The following is a 19,098-nucleotide window of genomic DNA, read 5'->3' on the forward strand; positions in this document are numbered from 1 at the left end:
TTTTCTCCATTCCTCTGGCAGCAGAATGCAGGCCTCAGTTTGCCTTCACATGGAGGGGAGTGCAGTACACCTGGAACCGATTGCCCCAGGGGTGGAAGCACAGCCCCACCATCTGCCATGGACTGATCCAGACTGCACTGGAAAAGGGTGATGCTCCAGAACATCTGCAGTATATTGATGACATCATTGTGTGGGGGAACACAGCTGCGGAAGTGTTCGAGAAAGGGAAGGAAATTATCCAGATCCTCCTGGGAGCTGGTTTCGCCATTAAAAAGAGCAAAGTAAAGGGACCAGCTCGTGAGATTCAATTCCTGGGAGTGAAGTGGCAAGATGGACGGCGCCAGATTCCTACAGATGTCATCAACAAGATCACAGCAATGTCTCCACCCACCAATAAGAAAGAGACACAAGCTTTCTTGGGTGCAATAGGTTTTTGGAGGATGCATATTCCTGAGTACAGTCAGATCGTGAGCCCTCTCTACCTGGTCACCCGCAAGAAGAACAATTTCCAGTGGGGCCCTGAGCAGCAACAGGCCTTTGTCCAGATCAAGCAGGAGATTGCTCATGCAGTAGCCCTTGGCCCAGTCAGGACAGGACCAGAGGTGAAGAATGTGCTCTACTCTGCAGCCGGGAACCATGGCTTGTCCTGGAGCCTTTGGCAGAAGGTGCCTGAGGAGACTCGGGGTCGACCACTGGGATTTTGGAGTCGAAGCTACAGAGGGTCTGAAGCCAACTATACTCCAACAGAGAAAGAAATCCTGGCTGCCTATGAAGGAGTCCAGGCTGCTTCGGAGGTAATAGGCACTGAAGCACAACTCCTCCTGGCACCCCGACTACCGGTGCTGGGGTGGATGTTCAAAGGCAAGGTTCCTTCCACTCACCATGCCACCAGTGCTACATGGAGCAAGTGGATTGCTCTCATCACTCAGCGCGCCCGTATAGGTAAACTGAATCGCCCTGGGATTTTGGAGGTCATTACAAATTGGCCCGAAGGTGAGAATTTTGGTGTCACAGATGAAGAGGAACAAGAACCAGTGACACGTGCTGAAGAGGCTCCTCCCTATAACCAACTGCCCCCAGAGGAAACATGCTACGCTCTTTTCACTGACGGTTCCTGTCGCATCGTAGGGATGAACCGGAAGTGGAAAGCAGCCGTATGGAGCCCCACACGACAGGTTGCACAAGCTACCGAAGGAGAAGGTGGATCAAGCCAATTTGCTGAACTCAAAGCTGTTCAACTGGCCCTAGACATTGCTGAGAGAGAGAAGTGGCCAAAGCTCTACCTCTACACTGATTCATGGATGGTAGCCAATGCTCTGTGGGGATGGCTGGAGAGGTGGAAAAAGGCTAACTGGCAGCGTAGAGGGAAACCAATTTGGGCTGCTGGTGAGTGGAAAAACATTGCTACCAGGGTAGGGAGGCTACCTGTGAAAGTCCGCCATGTAGATGCCCATGTACCCAAGAGTAGGGCCACCGAGGAGCACCAAAACAATGAGCAGGTAGACCAAGCTGCAAAGATAGGGGTGTCCAAAATAGACCTAGATTGGGAACATAAGGGAGAGTTATTCCTAGCTCGATGGGCCCATGATGCCTCAGGCCACCAGGGCAGAGACGCCACCTATAAGTGGGCACGAGACCGAGGGGTGGATCTAACCATGGACAGTATCTCTCAGGTTATCCATGACTGTGAGACGTGTGCTGCCATCAAGCAGGCCAAGCGACTGAAGCCCCTCTGGTACGGTGGGCGGTGGTCCAAGTACAAGTATGGGGAGGCCTGGCAGATTGACTACATCACACTGCCCCAGACACACCAGGGCAAGCGCTACGTGCTGACCATGGTGGAGGCCACCACTGGATGGTTGGAAACCTACCCTGTGTCTCATGCTACAGCCCGGAACACCATCCTGGGCCTGGAAAAGCAAGTTCTGTGGAGACATGGCACCCCTGAGAGGATCAAGTCAGACAATGGGACTCATTTCAAGAACAGCCTTATCAACACCTGGGCTAGGGAACATGGCATTGAGTGGGTGTACCATATTCCCTACCATGCACCAGCTGCAGGCAAAGTGGAGAGGTACAATGGACTACTAAAAACCCAGTTGAAAGCTTTGGGTGGGGGATCTTTCAAGAATTGGGAGCAGCATCTGGCAAAAGCCACCTGGTTAGTTAACACCCGAGGTTCCACCAACCGAGCAGGTCCTGCCCAGTCTGAGTCCCTGAATGTAATAGAAGGGGACAAAGTCCCAGTGGTACATATCAGAGGTTTGTTAGGGAAGACTGTGTGGATCAATTCTGCCTCGAGTACAGACAAACCCATTCGTGGGGTTGTCTTTGCTCAGGGACCAGGTTGCACGTGGTGGATAATGCAAAGAGATGGAACAACACAATGTGTACCTCAGGGAGATGTGATTGTGGGGTAAGAATGATGTGCAATATCACTGTTCATTGGATGTTACTGCCATTGTCTGTACATTAAACCATACAGACATGAGATAGAAGGAAATGTGTAAGAGTTGAAGGTCTGGGCAAGTGATAGATGGAGCTTTAAGTGACTAAAATGAAAAGGGGGAATCCTGCAGCTCTGTAATATAGGGCCTGGGTTCAGTGGTCCAGTGTGGGGATGTGATGAAGGCATGATGGGTATTGCTTGTAATTTTGGGGGAACAGATAGAAATTTTGTATGAATAATGCATGATGTGTTGTAGTATGTTGATGATATGGGGATAAGGGGTGGAATGTCCTGGGGTGACGTTATGATGCTTGTATATCCCCATTCATCTGTTCTGCGCCTTTAAGACCGGCACTGAAGAGTGGAAGTTTGTTTGGGTTTCTCTTATCAGGACACAGAGACAAGCAGTACTCAGAGCTGTTTTTTTTACTTCCAGCTTTGGGCTTGCTGCTTTTGCTTGCTGCGTTTGCTTGCTCTCTTTTTCTGCTCTTGCTTCTGCTCTGCTTTCTGCCTCTGCTTATTAGCTAGTTCTAGCTAAACAGTCCACATTGCTTCCTGGACTGTTTCTCCTCTCCTGTTCCTGTGACCATCTCGAACCTGCTCCGGACTGGGACCCGGGAACACCAAGGGTTCGGCTGCAGCAGCTGGTCCAGCGCCGGAGGGACTGAGAACAGAGCAACCACCCCCGAAAGAGACTTTCTGATTTTGCCATCTTTCTCAGAGCGGTGTCATCGGGTATTGTTCATTTTGTGTGCTGGGGGGTGCGGGGCCAGTCAAATAAACAGGTTCTTTCCACCTCTCTCCGAGGAATTTTTTCCAGAACCGGTTGGGGGGAGGGGCCGTGTGGGTTTCGCTTTCTGGAGGGGCCCTCCTTTGCAGATTCTTTAGCAAATTTGCCCTAAACCAGTACAGAGACCTTCCAATCTTACCTATTCTGTGATTCTGTAAAAAAATCCCATTTTTTTCCCCTAGGAAATATCTTCTATCTCTAGTATTTCTGGCCTGCAGCTACAGAACACTGCCTCCCATTTTCTATACAAAATAATTAAATATCATCCTTGGAGGTATAAACTATCCAATTAAAGATTTGCAGAAATCTATATAACTTTTAAAGAATCAGTTGGCCTTGTCAATAAGAAAACCACAAGATTATTGAGAAAGTAGTATTATGAACCATCAAGGAAGTAAGAGCTCCAACAGAACGAAGGTCAAAATCTGATCAAATCTGAATCCTCTCTAGCCACAGTCCTGCTGCATTGTTGGATGGAAACTTAGTAGAGACTCCTTTGCTTTGCCCAAGATACATATCGCATGCTGCTTGCTCATCCATTGAAGAACTAAGGATAATTTACCAGCAGCATAGTTTTGATACACTTTAAATAACCATGTATTTTGCAACTGTAGCCCAGAGACATGTAATTCTAAAGTATTAGAAAAAAAAAAAGTCCTAGTTTTAAAGTAGAGAACACACAAAGGTGTGTTAACATAAAAATATGAATAAATTTTCACCAAACTGGAAAATAGTGTGAATAGCACTCTGTAATTATTAGAAATACTTGTGAATAAACGTAACAGTAAATGAAGTATTAAAATGTTTTTAGCTGCATGCTATTGTAATGTTTAAGCACCCTGTTGTGTATGCTCTGAACAGACTATAAAACATTTCTGTTGTCAGGATTGGCCAAGAAATGGCAATACTCTGCAATCGGTGAAAATTCAAGAGGTCTCTCTATCAGAGAGCACTCAGAAGTCCCACTCCCATTTGCACAGCAGACTTGCCATTAATGGAGATTACAAGTTCCAAGACTGAGTTTAAAGTGGTTTAAAAGCTTTTCAATGATTATCCAAGCTAATAAGTAAATAAACAAATAAGTAAATAATAAATTGGAAAGCACTTTGTGTTTTCCCAGTTGGTACATCTAGGAGCTTAGGAACCTTACAACTAATTGAGTTTATGTCCAGTTTAGAATATTTATTGGATCAAATTTGATCTCCTAGATTTTTGCAGTAAAATTCACAAGTTCAAAGCCCACGTTATGAAGAAGTCTGGCCAGATCACACAAAGTTCTTTCAGTCCAGTTACATTAATCTCTCCACAGTTCACTAAACTCTTTCTTTTGTTGTTTTTTTTTCCAAACACAGCAAAGCAAAAGATGAGTTCTGAGTTTACAGATGTCACTTTTAAAATACCAAGGCTGTTTAACATATCTTTTCCATAGAAAATCAAAGAAATAAGAGCAGAACACTACTTAAATAATGAGTTCTTGGTTATTATCACACTGTAGTAAAATTTAAAAAATATAGATTTCTTGGCTCAAAGGAAGGCTTCCTTCAGGACCTTGAAAGAACCATTTGTTTTGCCTTGGTGTCCATTCTAACACCTGTAAAGTGAAGATAAGAGAAATGTGTTTCACACACCATTTGTTTTAGTTTTGTGAAAAAAGAGTGTGTAGCCTGAGGAGTATAAAACATGAATACCAATGGAACAACAAGAACTTTAATGGAAGGCTTCACGATCAACACTTTTGCTGCAGTGTTTTTTTTGTTTTGTTTTCAGTTAAAATGGTGAACACTGATATATGAGTACACGCCATTAGTTTATGAAAGAAACCTCCGCTTTCATTCCTGTGATTGCCTTCTTATACTCTCCTTCATTTCCCTTTATTAAACTTTATGACAACATAATTATTTCATTAATTAAAGACTTAATATGACAGTGTTGCTAAAATATTTCATTACTTCACAGCACTTACCCAGTATTAGCACTTGAGTTTTCAGCTATTTTCATCTGAGAAACTGTAGAAAACAGAGAGAAACCAGTGCCTCATTTACTGTTGCATGGTCTGTGATCACTGTCCTGTCAAAGAAACCTTCAGCCACACTTACCTCAAAGTGTCATGTTTTCAGAAGGGCTTGCTTTAGGTTTGTGTTAGGTTTTTTGTCCGTACCTGGGATGTCAATTGGATATTCATACTACTTGCACGGTTTAGTAAAATCACATTAAAATAACAGTTTAAATGTTCTTCTATCTTTGTAGCATCTCCATTCTTTCTTCTTTCTAAGGTTAATTGTTGTTTCCCACTTTTAGTCTGCCCAGCAGCAGTATTCTGCTGTTCCCTGGCCCAACAGAGCTTTAGTACCTTCTGTATTCCCTCTCTTGATTCACTGTCTTTGTAGGAACAGGAGACTGCTGGGAGCAAGTGGATTACAATAAGATATGGCCTTGTCCAAACTTATTGCCAAATTGTTTCAGAACATCTAATATCAACTTTATATGAATTTTCTGTGATGGATGATTATTGTTCCTATGCAATGGTAATAGCCTAGCATTGCAGAAGACTGGATTTATTTCTCTCATTCAATAGGACTAATCAGGTGTGGCAGAAAAGGGTATAAGAAAACCTGACTGTCTCTACAGCATAAATAAGCTACCTGAAATCTGAAAAAATATGATGTCGTCAAAAAAGTACCATGAATGCAGTCAATGTTAGGGTCAGACTCACTGGGAGATGTATAATTTCATGCTTGTAGAGATAATAAGTACACTGCTCTTCAGACTGAATAAGGTTGCTAGATTTTCACTTTGTACCCTTCCTGTGATTACATATTTCTCTATTTTTCTCATTGATCTCATTTTGCCCCTAATAAATTTTGCCAACTCAGCACCGTACTTGAAGTTCAAAATGTTGTCCTCTGAACAACAGAACATTTCTTTCTCTGAACAGGTATTAAAACTAGAAAACATGTATTAAAACTAGACTTATTAATCTTTGAGAGTTTAGAAAAAGTGGACCCAGACATGAAGGAGTGGTTTAAAAAGCATTACGCTTTTAATGTTTTGTAATATCTTTCATTTATAATTAACTGGAACAGGAACTCACTCAGGCCCTAACCATGATAGCTGTAACCAGCATAAGGTTAGGAAGTATCAGAAACTAAGATCAGTTTGGGTAGCAATGGGCTAGTGATTGTATGCAAAAGGTTTTATATACAAAATCCCCATTTTTTTCACAGTAGCACAAAGAGACAGCTCATATATGCAGCCTAATAAAAACAAGTCTTACACATTCCACAGTTAAAGAAAGTAATTTATATTGCACTATTGTCACTTTGTAATAGTTTCTTGTAGCTACATCTCACCTTGTGATAAGCAAATTACCTTGGTTATGGATGTTTTAATGCTGTCACTAGAGAAAAGATCTGACTTGGTATCAGTCATTTAGGTCCTCAGCTGGTCCCATACAGTCAAGGCAGCCTGAGCCATTTCTTCCTTCTTTTACCCTTAAATAGCATAATTTTCTTATCTTTCCCCACTAAGTTGCTTTTCGTTCACCACCAAGTGGCCTGCACACCAGTTCTCTCCTGAGCTTCTCAGAGGTTGTTCTCCCATGTGTTCAAAATATTGCCACTGTAGAAAGATTCCTACATGACACTCTTGTAGTTTTTTTCATTTCACAAGGCTCTTCATCAAACTTGCAGACATACATTGTCAACTTTGTCAACCCAGGACACTATGCTTCCAGTTTCATTTTTCTTCATATGCTATTCCTTTGTAACAAAGTAAATTATGACTTAAATTTTCTGGTTTTTCTGTATCTCCTTCCATGATGACCCATTACCTAAAAATATTACTCACTGAATTTCTTTGTCATGAAATCATATCTCCTTTGTATTAACATCTAGAGATTGAAAGATCTCTTCCTTTTTTTGCACCCATGTGAGAGTAATTATCAAAAGGAGTAAAATGTACTTAAACTATGAAGTATTTTGAGTACCCTGCGAAATCCTTTGTTGCCTTATTGAGGGTCTCTGCCTTCACAGATCTCAACTATCTTATAACTTTGAATTCTTGGAGTGAATTGGATCAATGGATTTGTGCAGAGAGCCTAGCCTGGAATTCTCTTCTTCAGGTTGAAAATGCTTCTGTATAAAGTTGCCTCTATATGAAGTTAAATTCTGATAAACTTGACCCCCTTATTCTCAATTCATTCATTTCAGTTAAGTACTTCTCAACCTCAAGCTTGTTTTGCCTCCATTGTTAGAGCAAAAAATTGCTTACAGTGTCAATTACAAGCTCATATAGCATTATTTTTAATGTTGAATTGGACATGAGGTGCAAACCTTTTCAGATGCAGTGTGTAGTTATGGTCAGCTACTAGCAGAACAAAAGGTGAGTGCATGGAATAATATAGTGTTTAACATACCTATTTCCTGAAAAGATTGCTGAAGTATTTTCAGCTGCCTATAAATAAAATGAATCTTGAATTATTCATACATAAATCCTCAAACCAGGTCAGTGCCTAGTGGATTTAGACATTTCAGTTCTGAATATGTTGGTAAGTCAAAGTTGCATAGCTAATCCTTCACCTCATCTTTAGCTTCTGAATTCTTTCATAGAACTGAAGATGTCTTGCTATTGTACACTGTTAGTCTTTTGAATTTAATAAGGGTTCTCAACACAGGAAAGAAAGCAGTGATCCAGATTTTTATTCTTTTCTCTTCAAAGGTGCAAAAGACAACATCTACCCCAGTAAAAATGTATACACCTCATATTCAGTGACCTGAACTCTTGAGCATCATCTGTAGAGGTGCAAGTAATTGTTGCACGATGATTATTTTCATCCGCCTAAAGCATGAAAGCAATTGAGTGAAAAAAATCCTCATGTTACATAAAATGATTACTGCCTGTGAGCCATAATAAACAATGTTGTTCTCACAGTGGTGGTGTTAAGCAGCAGAACAAATGAGTACAGCCTGCTGATTGTGCAATGTCTTGATCATTACCAATTGCTGTAACTCCCAGTAAGTAAATGATTTAATTATTGGGGTGTCTGCATGATCTGTTTCTAAAAGGAGCAAATGATAATGGTGAGAATACACCACAGTCACTTTTGCCTGCAAGTGACTTCAACATCCACAGCTCTTAAGGTTTCTCCTTGTTGGGCTTTGCTTCTGCTCTGCTGGATGTCCAGGACATGTGTTAAAATGCAACCACAAAGGAGTGCAAAGCCAATTTACATTCAGGAGATAAGAAATAATGAGCAGAATAAAAAAAACTTCAGGAGAGCTGAAGGAAAGAGGTAGGAGGGAAGGCTGGGAGATTTATACCTACAGTTCACAACAGTAGCATCACTATAACTTCACAAGGTTTATTGCTTTACCATTCCTGGAAACCTGGGCTTCATCAATCTAACTGTGTTATTACCATATTTAGAATTTGAACTAAATGCTGATTGGAGAGTAAAACTGCTGTAAATTGATGAGTCCATGCAGAAAAGAGGCTTCTCCTGTATTCCATGAGAATCCTGCTTTACACAATGCAGGTGGGCAAGCACGATTTTGAAGTTGAATAGCAAGTTTGTATCTACAGTGATACAGATTGTCAGCTGTCAGCATTGAATAATGAGTCCTGAATCTGAACAAAGATCATTCGCTGACTAAAGCAAATTTGTTAGGAGTTGCAATTTCATCATTAGTTTTACCTGAGCTTCAACAAGATGGGAGCCAGATCAAGTATCTCAGTACTCTATTGTAGCTGGCAGTGTGCACACACACCAAATGGCTTACAAACAATAATCCTGTCGCCAACAGGATGTTCAGCACTTATGAACTGAAGACTTCATGGAAGTCAGACAACACTCCTTGTTTCATCTTTGCCCTTCTGGTCAATATGAGATCACCTCCTAATTTTAGAGTCCATCCTTGCAAATATAAGTAATGAAATCACAAGGTTTTTAAAATCTTTCAAAATCCTATTACTTTGCCTGCTCTGTGGATTTAAATACAAAAAGGGAAAATGTAAAAGTAAATTACTTTTTTTAGACATGTCATTGGTTCTCTGCACCAGTGTTTTAATTTTTAAGGACAGCTCTTTGAAATAGGAACTATCTGTCTCCCTGTGTATGGAAAATGTTTAGCACTGTCTGATACTTTTAGCTGCCAAATGCATTAGATTTCTTGTTGTTTTTCCAGGTTGGTAACATGCATGTAAGGTGGCTTTATCAGTCCCAAGGAATACTACTTTATCTCTCTTACTCATTTTGAGTAGATTGCACCATTCTTCCTCATTAGACTGTAATTGCTCTGTAATTATTTTAACTACAGCTGGGACAATAAGTCTTGATGGAACAGTACCATAAAAGGAGCGTGGAGGATTCAAAAATCACCTTCTCACTTGATTTTTATTACTTTCCGCCTCCTCCTAAGTACCACAAAAGGTCACAACAGCAGAAAGAAAAATGAAAGATTAAATAATTTGATTCAGGATGATCACCTAGATATCACTCTAGTAATATATCCTCTCCAGAAAAGCTACATTTGTTAGATACATTCTGGGGGGAAGGAGAAGAAGGAAGTGAATTTTTTACTTGCATATGGACATATGCAACCATGAGCACTTCACTTACTAAAGCATGTATCCAAGGACTAAGGATAGAAAAAAGGAAAAAATATTACAAGGCCTTCATGAGGGCAGCTGCAGTTTTTACTGCTAGTGTTTTCTGCTTCCATCTGTAAGCATTTGCAAGATTTCCTAACTCATCTCTAGTTCTGTTTGTTAGATGGGAAAAAAAAAGCTCTTTTAGCCTTACTCCTCACTCCTACTGCACAAGATGTATAGCGTTTAAGGATCTCTCCAAAGCAGGCCCAGTAAGGCTTTACAAGATATTTATTTCCATTCAGAAAATAAAAGCTTTCTTTCTGTGACCTAGCTCAGAATCCCTGTCTGTTCGGTCAGTTTTCTGAGAATCAGTTACCTTAGCCATGCATTTCACAAGAGATGTTCCTGTAGAGAAATCTGTCAAATGAGTTTCAAGATATTTTTGTAAACACTCACAATTTAAAAAAACAAGTAAATTTACTTCAATGCTAGGATTCTTACCCTTTGGGAGGTTCAGTTCTTCATGTCTTTTAAGAGAAATTGTAGATTATTCCAATTTTGTACAAATTAACACTAACCAATCTAGTACTTTTCACTTTGCCACTCCTTCTTTTTCTTACCTGTTGTATCCAATTCTGTCTATGTCCATTGTGCTGTTCCAGTTTTTCCCATGACTAGAAAATAGATTGTATTAAAAAAAAACCTGTTAGAAATCAGCAATGTTTTTTTTCCAAGGTCTGCAAGTTAAAATTAATACAAAAATCTAGGAATTTCCCACCACTTCTTTAGTTTATTTTATCATTTATTTTATTACCACATCTCAGCTCTTCTTAGAGACCTGTCTGTATTGGGTAGGCGTGGAAAGGTAGCAGGAGGGTTAAAGAGGTGCCTTGTGTGAGAAACTGGGAGAAGCCCCAGGACAGGACTGTTGGTAGTCAAGGCCAAGTTCCCGTCGCCAAATGAGATACAAATATTGAAGAAGGGGGGAAAAGTTACTGTGCAACAATTGCTGTCAGAGAAGAAAGAGTGAGAATAAGAGAGAAGAACAACCCTGCAGAAGCCGAGGCCAGTGAAGGAGGAGTGGCAGGAGGTGCTCCAGCCACTGGAGCATGGATTCCCCTGCAGCCCCTGTGCAGACCATGGTGAGGGCCCTGCAGCCCGTGGAGGACTCCCATGCTGGAGCTGGTGGATGTCTGAAGGAGACTGCAACCCATGGGAAGCCAACACTGGAGCAGGCTTCTGGCAGGGCCTGTGTCCCCATGGAGAGAAGAGCCTGCCCTGGAGCAGGTTTGCTGTCTGGATTTGTGACCCCACAGGAACGTGTGCAGTCTGTTCCTGAGTGACTGCACCATGGCAGGGACCCATGCTGGAGCACTTGCAGAAGAACTTCAGCCTATGGAAAGGTCCAGCGCTGGAGCACTTTGGAAAGGACTGCTGTGGGAGGGATTCTATATTGGAACAGGGGAGGAGTGTGATGAGTCCTTCCACGAAGGAGATAGGGCATCAGAGACAACATGTGATGAAATGATGGCAGACCCCAGTCCTTGTCATCCTGTGCCACTGTTGGGGAACATGTAGAGACAATCAGGAGTAATGTTGAGCCCAGGAAGAAAGGGAGGAAAGGTGGCGGGGGTGGGGGAATGAGGGGGGTAGGATTACGGTGTTTTTAAGATTTGGTTTTATTTATCGTCTCACTCCGACTTCATTGAGAATAAATTATACTAATTTCCTCGAGTCCTATCTGTTGTGCCTATGACTGCCACTGGTGAGCAACCTCTGCCTATCCTTATCCCAACCCATGAGCCCTTGGCTTATTTTCTCTCCCCTGTTCAGCTGAGGACTACAGTGATAGAGCAGCTTTGCTGGGGACTGGTGTGCAGCTAGGATCAACCCACCATACCAGCCTTAACACACTGGGGTCAGACACTCATAAGCTTTTTAACTATGTACAGCAGTTAACAGAAACTCACACAGGTGCTTCTCTATAATTTTCATAAAGTAATAATTTGCATTCATGCTATGTGTATTTTATTTTCTTTATAACAAGCACAAACAAGCCCTCTAATGTGAATTTTATGGTATTTCATCTCTTCTCTTCTACTCACCTGTCAGGTTTTAAAATTCTGCTTGTGCAGAATAGTTGTCTTATGGGTGCCCCAATTTCTCCCCTTTTATTCCCACCTCATTCATTAAATGCAGTGCAATATGTGTGCTTGAACTGAATTCCTAATTTAATGAGTCTCCTTTAAAATGCCTGCACATCAGGAACACATATTTGTACAAAGTTGTCGGGTAACCTTGCAATCTGAATGTCTTAGTAGCAGATTTCTTGTAAGTGATTTGGTTTTGAAAGTAGTGTGTTTACAACTCACAATTTAATTACTTGAATAAGTCTTTCATTTATGACTAATTTCAGGCACAATATTAATTTTTGGCATAACTCCGCAGGTATCAGTGATGGATTGGCATAATAATCCTATTGTAATATTGTAATATTGTAATAATCCTATTCAGCTTTACTTCCTTAGTAAAATGGAAGATGATGTTCAGAAAGCTATGGTAAAATGAGCTTAAACACGATAATATAATTGCAATTACTTCAGACATCTTTTCTTCTGTGCTGCTATCACAAAAAGGACAACTGTGTAAGAGTAATGGGTGTCAGTAGAAAAGGTCTCTAATTGCTGTTCCTTTGTTGTGATGCAGGCATGCCTTTAAATAGCTACTGAGCTGAGCCTGCTGTGGAATTCCACCTGCTCATTCATCAGATCTTCTGCCTTGGAAAAAAGCAATTACTGCATTTGCCAGTTTTCTGCTGACACTGCTTTACTAGGTTTGCATGGCAAGGTTCGGGTGGTGGGGTGGACTACAGGAGTGACAACTTCTTTGAGAAGCTGCTACAGGTTTCTCTTGTGTCTAATGGAGCCATTGCTAGATGGCTCCAAGACCAACCTGCTGTTGACTGTAAGTGAGCCCATCAGTGACAATGATATCACCTCTGGGGTAACCTATTATAGAAGAGGGGAGAAGAAAAATACCCAACAACTTCATCCAGAAGAAGAGTGAGAACACATGAGAGGAACAGCTCTGCAGACACTAAGGGCAGTGAAGCACGAGGGGGAGAAGGTGAAGATTCCCAAAGGTGAGATTCCTCTGCAGCCCCTGGTGCCTGTCAGGTAGCAGGTACCTGCCAGCCCCATGGTGAGTCAGGCTGTGCCCCTGCAACCCATGCAAACCCCAGGAGGAGCTGACATCCACATGCAGCCCATGGAGGATCCCCAGGCTGGACTGGGTGGATGTGCAAAATAGACTGTGACCCTATGGGAAGCCTGAGCTCCAACAGGCTTCCAGCAGGACCATTGACCCCATAGAGAAAGGAGTCCACACTGGAGCCAGTTTTCTGGGAGGATTTGGGATCCTCCAGGGGAGCCACACTAGAACAGTCTGCTCATGACGGACTGCACCACGGGACAGACACGTGCTCAATCTGTTCATAAAGAACTACAACCCACAGAAGGATTCGCTTTGAAGAAGTTTGTGGAGAACTCTATGCTGGGGGGGAAGAATGTGAGGAGTTCTTTGTTTGCCAAGAACCTTAGGGGGAACATTTGTGTTTATTTACCAGGACTAAATACTCAAGTGTTTTTGATAACTCAATTCCCTTAGTTAATTCCACTTTTCAGTTTCCCCCCCTCCTCCAAATGATTCATATCTGTGTGTGATGTGTAGTCACTGCATGTGGTATGTAGTCACCGCATGCTTACCAGTCTATATGATGTTAAGTTTCACACAGGATCTGTTTTTCCTTTCCTGTTGACCCAAAAGATACTTTCACACTTTCCTGGTCTGCTGCATTAAGATGGAAATGCCTATGCTTCACTGGTTCTTGGAATATTCAAATTAAAAGTACACTGAGCCCCAGAAGCTATCCTCAACATACCCACCTCCCTAACTGAAAAGGAGGAACTGCTAAGCCATTGTGCACTCAAAAGGGAGCAAATTTTTGTCTTTTTATGTGTGTGCCAATCTTGCAGATAATTCTTATGGACTGACAAACATCCCTCCCATAATGGAGGTGCTGCCAGCTGGGAAAATAAGTATCTGTAGTGACTCTTCTTCCTCAAATGGATTGTTGAACATTTGTAACTAACATACATAGCAGTCCTTTGGCAGTGTCAGATATCAGGGAATTTTTATGGGTGGCAGGAAACAGGACAGAAACATATGGATCATTAATAGTGAGAGTCTACTGCTGATTCCCACCTTGCATTAGGGGAAGAGAAAAGGTAATAACCTGCAGTTATCACTAGGCAGTGATAAGCCCTTTTAAATGTACATGATTATGCCTCACAGACAGAATGCGGTCTATAAACACCAAACATGAAGAGGCTTAGTGTAGTCCTTGATCCAAAGCCAATTAAAGTCAATGTGGAGCTCTAGGAAAATCAAAGTGCTGAATCTTGCTTACAGTTTATGACTGAAATGAAGCTCTACTGTGGCTGAATTATTCCTACTCCTTTCTCTTTGTGATGAAGTACTGCTAAGTTCTTAGAGCATTAATGAACTAATTCTCTTTCCAATTATTCAGTCCTCTAGAGCCAACATACGACCTGCGCATTTACACCCAATTGCCTTGCATTAAATCTGGAGGAAAAAATGGCTGTATTAGCCAAACTGCTTAATGTTTTTTCAGGCTAAGAAACAGCTTTATTTCCATATATCTAAGCTTTTAAAAAGCTAAAACAGTTGATTTTTTTAAAAAATAAAATACTGTCCACAAAATATTAATAAAATGCCAGTGTCCTCCCAGAGCTGCATTAGAGATTGCTGTGAAATTCCTACTTGAGAGAAAAACCCTGGCTTTGTAAAGTAAAGAAGCAGACTGGTTTGTGCTGATGAAATCCCTCCAGGATTCTGAAGGGCACCACCTCATTTTTTTGCATGCATATTATATCCTCCTACTGATTCCATTAGTGATTCATGGAAATTATACCTATTAAACACAAAAAATATTCATAGATCTGATTGCTGACATGAATATACTGCTTACAAAGGCACTAAGGTACTGACTGTAAATTGCATGAGACTTTTTTTGGTGAAGTTAAAACATGACAATAGAAGGGTATTTTCTTTAGACTTTTGAATCCCTGCAAGGTAAAATAATTTCCTTTATAAAAAAAGAACATATTGATTTAATGTGTTTTGTTGTGGATGTAAGGGATAGAGAAGCAGATTTCCTATCTAGGAAGCACAGCAAAGATCTATAGAGTGCAGTAGGTTTCCTTCTTTCTGCATGATTTGGGGATATGTTCCTTTGTATCCACAAAGAGTGTATGCAGACTTTTGCAGCCTGGCATCTGCAGTCGGAGCTCTGAGCACACCACCAGCAGCATCTCTTATTTTTGGAATAGCACAAAGAGCATGTAGAGTTTGAAAGAAGGAATGAGAAGAAAGCACTGAAGTATTTACACAGTAAGCTTTTGTCAGATCTAGTTAAAATTGGTCAGTGAGATTTTAACAGACAGTCCGCGTAAGCAGCATTGTGCATTTGATCTTCTAAAAATCACCCATATAGTAGAAATTATGACTGATACCTCCTTATCCCATCTTCTTGGAAGAGGTTCTGTTTCATTTTGGCACTCTTGTTTTAACTCTGTTGATGCTATCAGGTCTAGTACGGTTACCTTGGCTTCCCGATTGACTGCTCTCTACACCTGGGAATTTAAAAATTGCAGGAAAGTACTTTCCTCATTTTTCATTTTGGGGGTAAAGTTCATTGCAGAGATTCATCCTCATACGATCTCAGTTCTTTTCTAGATAATTACAGCTCTATGATCTTCTCTAATCTGAAGATGACATGGGAAAAATGTGCTAGCACAAGAGGTTAGTTTTGCAGTGTCATAAAGTTAGACTAAAAATGCTTAACCAATTTGAAAATGGTGAATTTTGAAAACGTCAAGACAGACATTTTGAAGAATTATTGAATGGAGGATACCCTCAGGCTGATAAACTAGATGTTGCTTTACATATATACCTGACTTGTATCTAAATCTATACCTATCTATTTGCATCTATATCTATATATATATAGCTATAATATATATATATTCTTTCTATTATTCTTGGCTTATGAAACTAAATAAATTAAAGTAATGAAAGTGTCAGAGAAACAGGTTTGAAACAAAAGGCATGCTACTAAAGCTAAGACCAGCATATGTGACAGCCATATATGATACTGGGATGATAGCTCACCTTGTTCATATGCCCTCACACATGCCTGTACTTGTTCAGGTCTGCTGACCTTGCTTATGAGAAACTGCTCCCTGGGATAGAGATTTTCTGGCAGTTCATTTTGAGAAGAAGCATTTAGCTAATGACACCAAATCATTACCTGCAATCAAAGGTATAATCAGTTTTCTCAACTACTCAAAATATTCTTACTGAAGGGGGTCTCTCAAGGAAGTAGGTGGCTGCAGAGAAGTTCTGCATGTCTGCACCAGTCCTGTAAATGGAAATAGGCAGATGTCAATTTTTCATATCTTGACCATTCTTACTGCCAGGAGATTGGATTCACCTATCAGGCCAGATAGGTAGAAGTAATTGTTGATGCCTCAACTGTGATGATATTTAGTGTGTTCACTCATCATTAGTGTGATATTGTAGCAGAACAATTTTCTAGGACTTCCTCAGCTTTCAAGTTAACTACTGGAAAACTGTTTGTGGGGCTTTTTTGTTTCCTTTCTTTTTGCCTCATTTATTTACTGTCAGAGGCAGGCGTTTATAATTCAGCATTGGTGTTTCCATTCTGAAAGGACAAGGAGTTCGAGATAGAATGTGCTCAGTTATCACATCTAGAAATACTGTGACTTCTCACTGCAGATCTCATTAAGATGAACACAGGAAAGTAAAATATTTTGAACAGGAAGAAAGTGTACATAGACCAGTACCTGTGCAACAGCTTCTCCTACATTAACTACACATTTTAATTTCATCTTAAAAATCTTCCTGCACTAAACTTTGACATAGCTTTGATAAAATCCAAATCCCTAAGTACAACAGTATAAACTTTCTAGCTTGCTCTTCTCTTCTCTTCTCTTCTCTTCTCTTCTCTTCTCTTCTCTTCTCTTCTCTTCTCTTCTCTTCTCTTCTCTTCTCTTCTCTTCTCTTCTCTTCCCTCCTCTCCTCTTCTCTCCTCTCCTCTTCTCTATTAGATGTATAAGACATTTAATTTTGTGTGCATTCTTTCCCTCATGCACATGGATTTCTTTTCACATCTTTTTTTCCCTATCCAACCCTTTTATTAGCCTTCTGTTCCATGTGGTCAGACTGCTGCTATTTCAACCCCATTTTAAAATCTATCACTTGACACTGTTTTCAGAAATCCAGAAAAAATTTATTATTAAAGCTCATGAAAATGTGCTAATGACTTCATTTCTTTGTTTATGTATTTAATTGCATTTAAATTTGTATTTAATTTAATTTATCTTATTATGTCAGATAAATATGTTCAAGCAATTGAACTTCCTACATATTTCTTCTCAGAAGTAACTACCCTTACATAATTGATAACACTTCAGGTGAATGGCACTGTCCTTCTGTCTTATGCTTATCTCCTTTCATGTCAGTGATACTTGCTTATCAACAGAAGCAAGTATCAACAGAAGCAGGTTTCTTGGTGTGACTCTGAGGCCACCAAGTTCATGATTTGCAGCAAAGACATAATAGGAGCTGAATCCAGTGCACAAGTTGTAGTGGTTTTAACAGAAAGTGAATGATGGTGACACACTGTGCCTGGAAGAGGCTGACAAGCCTCTTCCATGGGTTAATTTCTGTTATGCTGAAGTCAACAGGGGTAGAAACAATGCAAAATATTTTTAATCTAAACAAAAAATATTTGCTGCATTCCTCGTTTTCCCATTAAGAATGCTTCTAAGTGCACCACAGCTTTCATCCCCTCAGTCTATGGCTACACAAGAAAAGTCTAGCTAAAAGGCCACTTTGTCATCTCTCGACTCACTCAAGAGTCTTCTTTACTTCCCTCGGGCCTATCTCTTGTTATCTCATCTCTTATCTCTCTTCTTATTCAGCTCTAGGACGATCAGCATTTGCAAAGTCTCAATCATGCAAGAAAAGGGTTAAAAATTTCAGCCTCTGCCTGTCCCAGAGCTCTGGAACTCCCACACTGCCCTGCCGGGCACTTCAGCACTTTCTCGCAGCACTCCCCCCCGCTTCTCCTCCCGGGCCAGCACCGCTATCACATTCAGACGCCGGCTCTCTCTCTCTCTCTCTCTCTCTCTTCCCTGGGAGGGGCTGCCCGATGTCTCTTGGTGCTCCTCCACCCTTCCATCCTTGGGCTGGGCCTACCTCATGGCCGCGTGGCTTTTCCCCTCCCTCCACCCAGCCGGCAGCTGGGACAGGGGGAGAGATCCAAACCTTTTCCCGATGGAAGTCTAAAGAGAGCCTCCCGGGGGCACAGCTGTGGTTTTTAACCCCCATGTTTTTCTCAGAGGCGGATCTAGTTTTCAGTGGCGGTACTAAATGCTAATTTTAAAATCTGAGCATCTATTGGTGGCTTGAGTGTAGTGACTACAGCATCCCAGAAATCTCATTTCCGGTCTAAACCACCGCACAAGTGGTGACAAAATGTGAGGGAATGGCCTGAAGAGGTTTAGGTTGGATATTAGAAAAAGATTTTTCACCCAATGAAATAGAAAGATTTTTCACCCAGTGGGTGTTTGGGCACCAGAAAAGGCTTCCTAAGGAAGTGGTCACAGCACCAAGCCTGACAGGGGTCAAAAAGCATTTGGACAATGCTCTCAGGCACATGGGGTGACTCTTTGGGGTGTCTTGTGTAGGCCAGGAGCTGGACTCAATAATCCTGATGGGTCCCTTCCAGCTCAGGATATTTTATGATTCTATGATTTAGGTTGCATTTTGCAAATGCCAACACCCTTTGCTTTTCACGGTACTAATACCAAAGGAGTTGTTGCATAAATAAAGGAAGTGAAACATTTCTTGAAAGGTAAATTATCTAGTGATAAGAAAGGGATCTTTCTTTCACACTTCTTAGTTAGCCAGTGGCCATGACCCCACACACAGGAGCTCAGCCGTGGGGAAACTTGCTGCACGAGGGAGGGCCATGTCTCCTCCTTGTGCCACACTCCAGTGCAGTCAGCCATTTCTTCCCTAACTCTCAGCTGGCTGCACCTGGTCTGTTCTGCCCACACCACATGAAAGAGGGGAGATCCGGGGCCCTCAGAACCAAACAGGG

The 19,098-nt window shown here is 41.3% G+C and overlaps 1 protein-coding gene across 8 annotated transcripts in view; it reads left to right on the top strand.

Moving 5' to 3' along the window:
• LINGO2 (leucine rich repeat and Ig domain containing 2) overlaps nt 1-19,098 on the top strand; it is a 483,020-nt gene that overhangs the window by 421,666 nt on the left and 42,256 nt on the right. The window lies entirely within an intron of this gene.

The sequence above is a fragment of the Zonotrichia leucophrys genome, chromosome Z (genome assembly GCF_028769735.1).
Source record: "Zonotrichia leucophrys gambelii isolate GWCS_2022_RI chromosome Z, RI_Zleu_2.0, whole genome shotgun sequence".
Lineage (NCBI taxonomy): Eukaryota > Metazoa > Chordata > Aves > Passeriformes > Passerellidae > Zonotrichia > Zonotrichia leucophrys.